Here is a 12,407-nt window from a genome sequence, read left to right on the forward strand (position 1 = left end):
ATTTTATTTAAAATTGCAATAAAATATTAACAAAATACATTTTTAAATTATTCAAAGTTTTTTAAAAAAAGTATGTAACTGTTTACAAATTCAAAGTTACTAATGCAACTGATTATCGCCCAACTCTGTCAATACGCAATGATATTGTACACGACTCATATTTTGGACCATAATAATTCATAATATGATATATGTACCTACATATGTAGGTATAGTGTTTTATTAACGCACAGAAAAAATACCCGAGAAAAACCGATCTTTCATCCGCATTGTCGGCGGTCGCCCTTTCGTTTTATCCGTTTTCGCCCTTATTATATTATTGTGGAAGACTTTGTGGAGCAAGTCTCTCTTCCTCCTTCATTCTGATTGCGATGAGTTCCCCTGGACTGTGCTGCTGCGGTGGTTATAAGAAATACCGCTGGGATATTTTATTAAAACTTTTTTTCCGTCCACTGCATCGTCATCCTCCAACCCACAGTTTTTAATTGCCCTTAAAATTAATTTCAAAACATTCCCCTGGTGTTTTTAAAACTATTTGTAATAATTCATGGTTGTTTGCAAAAAGGCGATCGCGGCGGCAGTTCGTGTCGGGAGGGTGTGCGCGTTACAGCGCAAGAAGGGGCTCCCCGAAGTATTAACTCCCGAGTCCGAACGGCTGTCAGTCGGACGCGCGTCTTGGTCCGTGTTTGGCGTTCCCTTTTCTCGTCCGCTTCGCGTAGTTCCGTACGATATACTTTTTATTTTTTACTATTACGATCGTAAACGGGAAAATAACGTTTTTTTCAAATTATTATTATTACTTTTACAATCTTTTTTCGCCTACTTGTTGCACAAAAGTACGAACAACTGAAACTAAATAGTAAGTAATTTTTTTATGTATAATATTGTTAATGATACATTTTTTATTTTTTTACTTTTAATTTAAAAAAAAAAAAACACTATATTATAATTTTATTGATATTGACTTTTATGTATAAAATATTATATTGTATTAGAATTAAAAAAAAAAAAAAAAATTCAAACAATATAATATATCCATAAACATTAAAGGCTTTGACTAGTTTATGCAGTCTAATAGTTAAGAACTATTATTTAATTTATGAACTTTAAAAAAATATTTTTTTACGTTAATTATAATTCTGTACATATCGATTCTATATTATAGTGTTTTATTACTATTCAATAATCAAGTGATAATATTATAAATATCCAGAACAATTTTAAAATTATTATTAATTAAGCTACTTTTTATTTTTATTTTTAATAAATATAAGTAGTTTACTATAGAGTAGTATTAATCATAAAATTTATAACTATAAATAAAAATAAAATAGTATAATTAAATCTTCAAATTTATAAATTATAATAAATATAATATTACAATTTTATATTTATAACTTGATAGTTAATTTTAATATGTCGATAAAAAATAATAATCGAATACAATTATGAATAGTTTATGTTGTAACATTTGATAATAATTACTAGATGCGTTTAATTAAAAAAATATATTTATAATAATTATGATATATAAATTTATTATTTTCTGAGTAGGTATTAATTTGAACTATTAACTTTACAATTCTGGCTATTATTAAAATTGAGAAATATTTTTAAAATATTACATAGTTTATGTTTAAGTTTTTTTAAAGCTTTAGTATAATAATTCTAAAGCCAAAATCAATAACAAAATAAATCGAGTACACTTATCTAATTTGTAATTTAAAACATATTTTTTATTAACTTGATTTTAATTTGGTCTGAAAAATCACGTGTATAATATTTGTAGATATTATCGTTCATATAATTAACGGTTTATTATCCAAGGTACCACATTTTTTTTTTATTATTAGCTTCTAGTAACTGGTACTACACTATTAAGTTTATATGTTTACTATGCATAAAATATTGTAGTTTTTTTTTAGTAAATAATTTTATTAGTTACATAATATTTTCATCTTAATTACTAAACGATCTTTTTGATATCATGCTGAACAATCAAGCATGCAGTTTTCATGTTACAGATGATTAGTCAAGTGAAATAGTACAAATATTTTTACGAAATCTTAGACCTAGACCTAATGAAATTAAAGTCTTAAGCTATTATTTTGATACGCTCCAAAAATTGTACGTTAAAAAATAAAATGTGATTAGTTATATCACAACTGTGTGTTGTTTAAATTTTTATATTTTCCAATTATTTTATTATATTATTCAATGGTCTTTGAGAAAATAATATGCGAAACGTTCGTAATCACACATTGATTGTGTTAGCTTAAAACAAATAATTTAAAATATAAATTCTTTCTATTGAAAGTTACTTTATTTATATCCCTTTCAAAAAGTTCTGACCTCGTAAATTGAATACTTACGTGTCGTTTAATTGAAGAGAAATGAAATGAAACCGGATCTATTATCAACATCCAAGAACAAAATAATGCTTTTGTTTTTGTAGGTAATCCTTTTTTGTTTAGTAGCGAACCGAACTGTCGCGAACTTAAATAGGCCGATAGCGGTATATTGGTAGGAGTGGCTCCCCAACATTCCGGCGTATGTTATACATAGAAGTGAAAAAAAACCTTAACACATAGGATGAATCCATTTAAAGTGTCACACAGTCGGTGGTGTTATCACGTTCTATTGCTACTTCACAGCAATATAGGTACCACAGACGCGGCCTCTTCAAGTCGAGGACAAGGCCTCAACCTTCAGTCCGAGAAACGTGACCAGAAGCTCCATGTTTTATACATAATAAAAATAATAACGATTATTATAATACATAATCATTTATTATAAATAATGCAAACGTTACAAAATATTCGTTGTGATTTGTATGATATGTATATTGTATACATGAAAAAAAAAATAAAAATAAATAGCATGCATAAAACAGTCTCGTAAAAATTGTACCTACTTGCGTCGTGGATTTTGGACAATAGTGCAATAATTAAGGTGGCTGCGGTACATTTGCATGAGAACGGAATACTGCCGAGGTCAATGTTTTGGATGGATTGCTGAACAACCGGAAAAAAAAAATGAAAAAGATTACGGAGAGCTATATACTTTTTAGATACATGTATGACGACCTACGGACACCTTGCGCATTCCGGTTTTTCGCGCTTCAGGTTATGCACGAATTAATCATAATACGGGACCATTAAAACGTTGGATCAATAGCCTTTCTGTATATTGGATAAGATCATGATTTTTGTTAAGAATTGGCGGACCTAACTATCAAAGTATTTATTTGACTGGTTGTAAATAGACAAAGAACAGTTTATTTAAAATTTATCAAATGTAATTGGAGTAAATAAAACACCGTATTATCTATTCATAAATATTATATTTATAAAATAAAGTTAGTTGTTAAACAATTTTTATTTCAATAATCAGAGTAGTATAATAATTAAATTACGAATACACTTTTTGAAAATTATGTTTCAATAACACATTATAATATGAATATAATATGAAAATTACAAATTAATCATATTTATTAAAATGCAACTTGACATTTAAATATTTATTGTTATTTAAAACTATGAATAATTTTATTAATTTAACGATCAATCTTCGAGTAGGTATTTAAAAATTAAGAAAATTAAAATATTAATTTTCATAACAAAATTAAATGTAACGCACCTTAATTTAAACATTATATGGCCAAATTATAGCATTTAATTTTATATTATTTTGTAATGTTTCGAATACAATTGTCGTTCTTATCGATCCGACTAATCATATCTTTCGCATCTGATTATTACTATATGACGAATTACGATTCAATTATTAGTGAGTAGTATTAAATTTTGTCTGTGTCCGATCGGCGATCACAAATCGAATGGGAAGATAGTTGTGATGTATGAAAAATATAATAAGACGTTAATATTTTCTGAATACCGTAATGTTTAGTTTATTTATTTTTTTAATTATTTAGCCATCCTTTCTGAAATAACCTAAAAAATAATTTCTTTTTTTAAATTTGTGTTATACAATAGTTTTATTTTTCTAATATTTTTTTGTAATGACAATAAATAGTTCACATAAATTATAATTAGGGTTTAAATTTGAAGGAAAAAGCCTTTTTTTAATAATTATAATAGAAAAATATTGTTTATGTAAAAATATGTTTCGTTTAATATGATGGTGGATGTATTTTTTTTGTTGCCTTTTTCTACATATAAATGAAATTTTGCTTTTTTTTTGCCTATGGAACAAATCGATGAGCTGTGAAAACAGCGCATTGTCGATGTTATGTTAAAAATTATTTAGAATGAGTTAATAATTAGAACGGAGAAACAACAAGTGATGATGATTTAATAAGTAGTAATTTTAATTTAAATAATTATTTATGTATAAAATACACTCCCATAACTTTTATGTATGTAGAAAGATCATTTTTTATGTACAAAAATTATTTGAGCCCAAACGTCAAAGTTTTACTGAAGATAGCTTTTCTAAGTACACGGTAGTGAATTTTTTTTAATACCAACTAGTTAGTATATTGAATTTTGTTGTATATTTTTGAATTGCTTTTTATATAAATTAAATGATTTTTTTTTTTGCCTTTTTTCACATTTTAAATGCTTTTTTTATTGATTATATTGCCTTCAAATTCAAACCCTGCTTATAATATATTTTAGATGGGAAAAACTTATAGTTTCAACTCAAATATTAATATTTTACTATCGTGTTTGTGTTACTAATTTATTTAAAAATAACAAATTAATGATTTTGTTCATTTTATTAAAGATTATTTATAATTAAAATAATTGTTGATATTTGTATAATTTGAGGTGAAAACATAATTTAATTAGATGTACTTCAGAGTTTAAATTATACTTAATAAATTTTTAGAATTTTAAAACATGTCCTAGTTAAACGTTAGTTATGTTATAGCTTAATAAAAATTGATAGGTGCTTTAAATAGTTTTTAATAAATAATACATAAAACAATTATATATGTATGCCATTAGGTATCTACCTTGAATAAATTTAAACTAGAATTTACTATAAATAACTATGTTTTTAATAAAAAATAATTAAGAAGTAGCAAAATAATTTTAATTTTAAAAACAATTTATAATTTATTCTTTATATCATTATACATATTTACTAATTTAATATGTTATTGTTGTATGTTTGGCCGTTTAGATAGAAACTTACAAAATATACAAGCAGTTAATTTAATATACAATAGATTAAAGCAATTCGATATTATTAAAAAATTGTACGTTAGATTTATTTCAAGATTATATGATAATCTATAAATTATTTGAAAAAAAAATTTCTTTAGTATAGTATAGCATAAGGATTAAATATACTTTACATAAATGGCGAGTGATCTTTAATTGATTTCAAATTGAATAAAATTATGAAATTGTAGAATATTGAATAAGAAAAAGATTATTTGTATTGCTATTACTTTTTTCACAACTTTCAAGTTCTCTCATTTATTACTACGCAGTATAGAAAAAATTAATAATTGCCTATTTGTCTATTTACTAATAATTAAGAAATAGGCAAACTTCATTCAAGGTTAACGATGTAGTGTACCTATAGGTTATTTTGCAATCCATATTTTGTGTAGGTGCCACGGAAATTTGAAAAGTGCATAAACACGATCGTAATTTATTGCCGGTTTATAGAACCAACGCCAATTATGCAAAACAATGTTTTGTGGTTATAAGGGTCATTACACGCTAAATTAACCCTTGGGAACCTTTTCGTGTAACTTTCAAAATGTATCTACAATATTTAGTTGGTGAGCTTCCGACAACACCCTAATGAGAAACGTTATTCGAGTATATACTATTTATTAGACTAAAACTTTCGTTTTAATATTTTTATACACGTAACACTGAATTAAGAAATAAAATTGAGGCAATTTCATATCATAAACCATAGTACTTGTGTTGTTTATTCTTATTAAAGAATGTATGTTTGTATTATTAAATTGAAGAAATTTAACAAAATAATATTTGCAAATAAATTTGAATTGTGTATTTTAGTATATTGGAACTTGACTTGGTAATGTGTTCAATTTAAAACATAATCAAAAAATAAAATATTTATTAAGTTAATTGTAAGCCTCGATTCGAATGATTTAACATTAGGTATTTTATTGCGTGTTATAAAGCACCATAACAAAACATATTAATAGCAGGTGAGTTGTATAATAATATAAATATCATAAAATTGTATTTATATATTATCCTTTTCTTATAAATTATAATAGGTATTAACTTATGTATCAATAATATTAAGTTAAACTTTACAATATATATATACACTTTGATCTTCTCTGGATATGAATCAAATAAGAGGCTTAATAATTTAATAATATAATTAAATAACATGCATAGGTACACACAATACATATATATAATTATGAGCGTGCGATATATTGTCTGTTAACATTTATTTTAATCCTCAAATATTAACAATTGATTCTATAGGACAAAGTATATATAAATGGGATTATTATATTTTTATAACTATTTAAAATTGAACAGATTTACAAACAAGAAAAATAAGTACACATACAATTCAAAAAGCTGACCAAAATCAAATTTGTTCATTTTAAAATATAAACTAATGGAATTTATTAAAAGGATATTTAAATATTTAATTTTATTATTATCGTAATCACTGCATTATTTAAAATGAAAAAATATAATACAAATGCATGTTGTCAATTTAACATTAAATATTTATGTTTAATTTCGTTTCTTTGAAAATATCTATAACTGTATAGTATACAACTGTATAAAATAAATTTAATATTAACATCTAAATTTAATATTTTATAATTTTATTGAGAATTTACAGAATTTTAACATTTTTATTTACATTTATAAGAAACATTAAAATTGTATCAACAATTTGTGTTAAACTATAGATAAATGCTAATTATTAACAAAATATGCCATGTGCATTCAATATATTTTATTTCCAAAAAAAGTGTTTGCTGAAAAACAATAATAAAATCATTAGATATTACATATATTTACTCTTGCTCAAAATTTGAAGTTTGATAAATATTAATAAGTGAATAAATTAGGTAAGACAAATTATTGAAAATGTGCATTTTTTAATATTTGTTAATATTTAAATATTCTTACAATATATATTTTAAATCACATATTCATACGTCAAATTAAAGTGACTAATTTTTCAAAATACTCTGAACTTTCCATAATACTTATTAAAAGATTAATCTTTTTGGGTGTACTCCTTTTCCTAATTTATATTTGTGTTATTTCTATTTAATCGCATTTGCAATCTTTAGTTATGTTATTCAAAATTTATTAAGTAATCGATTGAATTGAATTTATTTTTTAAGCCACCAAAAAACATGCTTATCTAGTAAATTAAGTTTAAATTTAAAGTTATGTAATGTATATATATATTAATTTTACATTCGAAATCGATCAATGCTCGGCTTTTAATAAAGATGTGCATTCAATAAAGTTGCAGGGCAGGTTTACTGGTATAATTGTTTTGTCAGAAACGTCTAAGTAAATATTGAACCTTATGTTTTTCCCATCTACTGGTTGTGGGATCTCACACTACGGTATCGAACTTTGCACAAAGTTCTTTTCAATCCGTAAAGTTATATAATTCACGCGTGGCAAACGTTAAAGCTTTTAGTATTTTAACCACATCCGAGTCGACGATAAAAAAAATAAAACACAAAGTTTTTGAATTTAATTTTTTTTTTTTACTGCACTTTCCGGACGTATAAAATAACTTTGTCCGGTTTCTTATTTTTTCGTTGAAAACGACACAATTGAACTTTTATTTAAATGTATTGCTCCTCGTGGAGATGAAATAGTGAAAACAAACAAAAAAGTAGTATACCAAATTTATTTATTTAAAAACTTGGTAGAGACAACTTTTCAAAAAACAAAATATGCATTTAAAATATAACTACGTCCACACAATTAATTTTATTCACTCATCTTACAAGATGCACCTATTACCCACTTCAAATTATGCATGAAAAATTGAACAGTAGGTAATTTCACAATAGTATAAAATAATAACAATCAATATAAAATTATTTTATTTTAATTCCGCAGGTAATATTATACATCCTTGAATTTATGTATCAGTAAATTGTATGCATTTTTAATTTGTATTACGTGATCTTCTAAAATGGTTACCTAATGATTTATAATCAACAAGTTCTTAGACCAATATATGGTATGAAATAAACTAGAAAACTTTTAAGGTAGATAGTAGGTACATATCATATTTTATTCTTTACTTTATTATATAACATAGAACACATAGTAAATACATATACTGTATCTACTGTAAATGACGAGCTTTCATTATTTTTTTTATATGCAAATATAAAATTGTATTTTATTATTTTGAAATGTTGTTTTGCTGTATAAATATGAAAATTTAAATCAAATAAGCGAAACTTCCGACCCTAACGCAGCTTGTTATAAAATTATTACAAAAAATAAATAATGAAACCCGCTTTTAGTTGTATTCGCTAATGAATAACACGCTATTACTTGCATCTCTCGTAGTCCATTAAAGCTCGATGGAAACACATTGCATTAATAAATAGGTGATATTTCACAATTTACCCAAAGAAAATATTTCTTAAGCAATTGTTGAAAAACTTAGAGGATTTTGGAGAAATTTTATTAAATCATAAATCATTTATACGATTAATTACTAGTTGTATGATTTCTATTTCTGCTATAAAATATCTAAAAAGTTCTAATAATTTTGCTTTACAATAATTCATTGTCAAACGATAAGTTAGTTAAATAACACTTATACTTAGGTGCATAATAATATTAATTTTTACATGTATTTATATTTATTGGCAAATAATTAATAAACAATGAAATGTGTGTTTTAAATTATTGGTTCACATACTATACAGTATGGTTTATAATAGCATATACATGTACTGGGATAAAACATTTCCTTGTGCATAATATCGTTCTTCCGATGTATGTTTGTAAAAGACAGGTATCACAAATTGCTATTAAGTTTTATAAAAGAAATGCACTGAAACTCCCAACAGTAAACAAGTACGCTTTAAAATAATTGACTATCAAGCGGAATGGTGTTAAGATATTATATTCGCATATATAAATATATTATATGTGTGTGCGTGTGTGTGTGTGTGTGTGGTAAGGAAATAGAGAAGACTATAATATATTATCGTCAATTCGTCATGTTACAATAAATTATATTATATAGTTGTTAGTCACATAATATAAATATTATTCATTATTTTATGACGACACGAAAAAATAAAAACAATAATTTTATATTTATGGATACCTTACATATCTATTATTGTAGTAAGTTGTATTATATTTTGGAGGAAGTCGTAATTAAAACTTATATTGGCATTAGGCCATGTGGTTTTATTGATTTCTTCCATGTTTTCACGCATCACCGGTTTCCAGAGAAATAGAACAGTATTAAACCCGTTTTATTGCCAAAAAATAAAATACAAAAGCTCATGTTCGTGTGGTATAACACGCGCCAATAAAAGAAATATAGAAGACATTTTTTTGATTGTTCAAGTATATGTGTCCACAGACATAACAAAAACATAATAATGTGCGTAAATCGTATTTTTTTCCATGCAGTCACGGTACAACGAAATATTCGGTTACATGATATGAAACAAAAAAATAAAAAAAAACATGGCCAAGGTTGAATTAAATAATCTGCTATTTTTTCGCAATTAAAACATAATCATAATTGGTAATTAGAGTCATAATTGGTTTTTTTTTTGTGTACAATTATTATTTATTATAACTATAACAAGCGTTGCAGTTTAAATACAGTAATAAACTTAATGGTCAGCTCTTCTGCCGGTGCTTAAGGTCAACATAGTGTAAATCTATCATTAACAGAATTTTATAAAGCTTCGAATCATAACATTATTCGACTTCTTTTTAAGCGACAGGTAAATTTAGTTTACAGGATTCAATAAATCAGTGTCAGGCTATAAAGTATGCTAGCTATACTAGCTATATTTATTCGTAAATCGTAATCTTGCAAGCTATTTCAACGAGCACTCGCGTATAAATGTATAATTACACGTTGCAATAATACATCATCAGTTTCGATAATATCGAATAGAAATATACTTACATTATATATCCATGCATATAATATAAGATTTGAAAAATAGCATTTTTTTAATATTATTCTACTTGTGACAAACAACCTTGAGATAATATCTCCGGGGTTTTGTGTATAACAACGCTCGTTAAAAACCTGAAAAAGTTCATGTATGTTTTACGTTTAAAAATAATAATAATAATACAATACAAATATTCATGATATGATTTTTTTACACTTTTATTCATATGCCTATTCGACATGAAAAGTTTTCATAATAAGATACTACTTTCAGATTATTATGAAAACATTTGATAATTTTCTTATTAAATTTTTTTAAGAAGAAGTCCAACAAACATTTGAGAATTTCATTTATACGTAGGTAATAACATTATCACACAATGATATTATATTTAAATATTGTAAATGGCTTGTAATATTTAAAATTCTTTCAAAAGTAAAATATTCAAAAATACTACGTGGTGTCTTTATAAAGTTATAACTTAACCTAACTTTAAAATTTGATGATATGTGAATTTACTTTGATGCTATATTAACAGAATAAATGTAAAATGTGTCGTGTTCTGTGTTAGTAAGACGGAACAATGGATATAACTTTTTTATGCTAAGAAGCAGCCGATAATCATTAAAGTATTTACTAATGTTAAACTCACTATCGTGGTGATCATATTATATTACAATCATAAATAGAAATTAATAAAATGATTAGTAATATTATTTCATACTAATGCTGTTAAGTTTGATTGTTTTGATTTAATACAAAGAATGATAAAAAAAAAAATTGTCTATAAATTGATTTAATGATTTGTATAATATATAACTTATCAACATTGTTCAATTCATATAATGGCTTTATCAAAATAATAAGATTTTTATGAACCTACTGAGAAAGAAAAAAAAGAAGTGACATTTTTAAATTGAAATACGAGTATAATTGGTGATATTAGAAAATTTTAAAATAAAATAGAAATTTTCCATCCGTCTAATAAAATTAGATGTAGGTAATCTGCAGTATTGTGATAAAAATAAAATAATAAATAGTAAGATTTTGTATAATAGTAGTATTGATGATGCTGTAAATAATACTAAAAATGCGATACATCCGTTTTTACGCTTTCATTTGGTTCGTTAAAAAATAGTAATTATACTTGAAGATTATCAACTGCTATAAGAGGATGTTTAAAGTCTAAACATTATAAACATTAGTCCATAATCAATATTATAGCGTGTCCTCCGGATATCCATTTAGTCGTGGCGTCCTTGAATGAATAATTTGTGGGTCAATGGTTGAACTTTTGTTCTTAAGATCTTCAGACTGGCCTTTTAAATTTTTCAAGGTGGGCATAATATAATACGATCGCAAATCTCGAGTATAACACGTACGTTCGGGTTTCAACGAACGGAATTTGCTTAGCTAAATGAACCTATTTTGAATTTAGTTGGTAACTATCATTGAACATTGGCTATTATACTCGCGTACTCGTAAATATTCGGTTTTAAAAACATTTGCCATTGCAAAGAAGAATCAACGTAATGAAAAATAATGGCATATAAATCAAATGGCGTTGTAATGTTCACTACTATGGCTACTAGCTAAGATCTCGACGAAAATTCATGTCACGTTTGTTACAGCTTCGGTAAAACACGCATTGCCGATAAAAAGCATTCACTGTTATTTCCTTTGGTTTAACTTAAGTCAATGTACGATATATATTAATAGACGGTTTTACATCTCAATAATTGTTAATGTGATAATATTACTCCTATTGTGTTCTATATATTTATTTTTATTCTCCTCAACTCATCACTAAATTAATTTCGTGTCATACCCACTGATATAATTTATGTGCGTAGTACTTTGTAGCATATAAATGTGTTATGTGTATATGTTCATTGAACATATTAAAACCACTTTTTGAATAGAGCACCAATACCTACTTGTATTACAACGATGATTAAACAGGAAGGTACCGACTTTCTTGTATAAACATTGCTAATTTGATTTTAAGCATAATTATACCAGATTGTTATCGTTAAAAATTAAGATTATGGATGTTTAACGTTACCATTTTAACATCACATTACTTTAATATTACGTATATTAAGTACATACCTATCCGTGTTATATAACGAATTAATTAAAATTGTGATGTACATAACATCATAATAGTTGAATTTTATTAAAATCTGAAAAGGTGAAGTGTGGTCGCATTAAAATTTATATTGTTGTAATGCTGTACGTAACTAAAAGACAACGGTTAGTTATATTGAAA

General features: G+C 25.3%; 1 protein-coding gene across 1 annotated transcript in view; it reads left to right on the forward strand.

Moving 5' to 3' along the window:
* The first annotated feature begins 650 nt into the window (after positions 1 to 650).
* LOC112599157 (Ig-like and fibronectin type-III domain-containing protein 1) overlaps positions 651 to 12,407 on the forward strand; it is a 95,194-nt gene continuing 83,437 nt past the window's right edge. The window contains exon 1 of the mRNA XM_025345937.1: positions 651 to 859. The gene's annotated coding sequence lies outside the window, so the exon portion shown is untranslated. The remainder of the gene's footprint in view (positions 860 to 12,407) is intronic.

This window comes from Melanaphis sacchari, unplaced genomic scaffold (assembly GCF_002803265.2).
Source record: "Melanaphis sacchari strain LSU unplaced genomic scaffold, SCAv2.0 Contig4_pilon_pilon, whole genome shotgun sequence".
NCBI lineage: Eukaryota > Metazoa > Arthropoda > Insecta > Hemiptera > Aphididae > Melanaphis > Melanaphis sacchari.